The following is a 2,500-nucleotide window of genomic DNA, read 5'->3' on the forward strand; positions in this document are numbered from 1 at the left end:
GCAAAAGTGACCCGAAAACAGTTCAGCTGGGGGAAATTAAGCGGAAGCAGCCAAGCGTTGGGCAAAACCAAGCGGATACGGCCAAGAGTCGGTGGAAAATGGCCCGAAAACAGTCCAGCGGCAAGCGGAAACGGCTAACGTTGGGACAAAGTGACCCGAAAACAGTTCAGCTGGGGAAAATTAAGCGGATGCAGCCAAGCGTTGGGGAAAACTAAGCGGATCCGGCCCAGAGTCGGTGGAAATTGGCCCGAAAACAGTCCAGCGGCAAGCGGAAGCGGCTAACGTTGGGCAAAAGTGACCCGAAAACAGTTCAGCGGGGGAAAACTAAGCGGATGCGGCCACGCGTTGGGGAAAACTAAGCGGATACGGCCAAGTGTTGGGGAAAAATGGCCCGAAAACAGCCCAGCGGCAAGCGGAAGCGGCTAACGTTGGGGAAAAGTGACCCGAAAACAGTTAAGCGGGGGAAAACTATCGGATGCGGCCAAGTGTCGGTGGAAATTGGCCCGAAAACAGCCCAGCGGCAAGCGGAAGCGGCTAACGTTGGGCAAAAGTGACCCGAAAACAGTTCAGCGGGGGAAAACTAAGCGGATGCGGCCACGCGTTGGGGAAAACTAAGCGGATACGGCCAAGAGTCGGTGGAAATTGGCCCGAAAACAGTCCAGCGGCAAGCGGAAGCGGCTAACGTTGGGCAAAACTGACCCGAAAACAGTTCAGCGGGGCAAATTTTTGAAATTTTTTTGAAATTTTTTTGAATTTTTGAAATTTTTGAAGTTTTTTTGGGTTTTTGGACTTTTTTTGAATTTTTGAATTTTTTGAATTTTTTTGAATTTTTTTGAATTTTTTGAATTTTTTTTGAATTTTTGAAATTTTTTTTTTTTTTTTGAATTTATTTGATTTTATAAATTTTTTGTGATTTTTTGAGATTTTTTTGAATATTTTACATGGGTGATTTTGACTTGGGGGATTTTCAGGGGGTGGTAACCCTGGGCGTGGCTAGAGCCTCAAAATGCATATTCCCCTATAGGGGGGCAAGGTTTTCAAAAATGGGTGCCCCCTCATGTACACGCGCGTGGGTGTACATGGCCCCGTCGGTGCCAGCGTGGGTGGAAAATGGCCCGAAAACAGCCCAGCGGCAAGCGGAAGCGGCTAACGTTGGGCAAAACTGACCCGAAAGCAGTATAGCTTGGAAAATTAAGCGGATGCAGCCAATTGTTGGCGAAAACTAAGCGGATACGGCCAAGTGTCGGTGAAAAATGGCCCGAAAACAGTCCAGCGGCAAGCGGAAACGGCTAACGTTGGGCAAAAGTGACCCGAAAACAGTTCAGCTGGGGGAAATTAAGCGGAAGCAGCCAAGCGTTGGGCAAAACCAAGCGGATACGGCCAAGAGTCGGTGGAAAATGGCCCGAAAACAGTCCAGCGGCAACCGGAAACGGCTAACGTTGGGACAAAGTGACCCGAAAACAGTTCAGCTGGGGAAAATTAAGCGGATGCAGCCAAGCGTTGGGGAAAACTAAGCGGATCCAGCCCAGAGTCGGTGGAAATTGGCCCGAAAACAGTCCAGCGGCAAGCGGAAGCGGCTAACGTTGGGCAAAAGTGACCCGAAAACAGTTCAGCGGGGGAAAACTAAGCGGATGCGGCCACGCGTTGGGGAAAACTAAGCGGATACGGCCAAGTGTTGGGGAAAAATGGCCCGAAAACAGCCCAGCGGCAAGCGGAAGCGGCTAACGTTGGGGAAAAGTGACCCGAAAACAGTTAAGCGGGGGAAAACTAAGCGGATGCGGCCACGCGTTGGGGAAAGCTAAGCGGATGCGGCCAAGTGTCGGTGGAAATTGGCCCGAAAACAGCCCAGCGGCAAGCGGAAGCGGCTAACGTTGGGCAAAAGTGACCCGAAAACAGTTCAGCGGGGGAAAACTAAGCGGATGCGGCCACGCGTTGGGGAAAACTAAGCGGATACGGCCAAGAGTCGGTGGAAATTGGCCCGAAAACAGTCCAGCGGCAAGCCGAAGCGGCTAACGTTGGGCAAAACTGACCCGAAAACAGTTCAGCGGGGGAAAACTAAGCGGATGCGGCCACGCGTTGGGGAAAACTAAGCGGATGCGGCCAAGTGTCGGTGGAAATTGGCCCGAAAACAGCCCAGCGGCAAGCGGAAGCGGCTAACGTTGGGCAAAACTGACCCGAAAACAGTTCAGCGGGGGAAAACTAAGCGGATGCGGCCACGCGTTGGGGAAAACTAAGCGGATACGGCCAAGAGTCGGTGGAAATTGGCCCGAAAACAGTCCAGCGGCAAGCGGAAGCGGCTAACGTTGGGCAAAACTGACCCGAAAACAGTTCAGCGGGGGAAAACTAAGCGGATGCGGCCACGCGTTGGGGAAAACTAAGCGGATACGGCCAAGTGTTGGGGAAAAATGGCCCGAAAACAGCCCAGCGGCAAGCGGAAGCGGCTAACGTTGGGCAAAAGTGACCCGAAAACAGTTCAGCGGGGGAAAACTAAGCGGATGCG

The sequence above is a fragment of the Carex rostrata genome, chromosome 6 (assembly GCF_964058835.1).
Source record: "Carex rostrata chromosome 6, lpCarRost1.2, whole genome shotgun sequence".
Lineage (NCBI taxonomy): Eukaryota > Viridiplantae > Streptophyta > Magnoliopsida > Poales > Cyperaceae > Carex > Carex rostrata.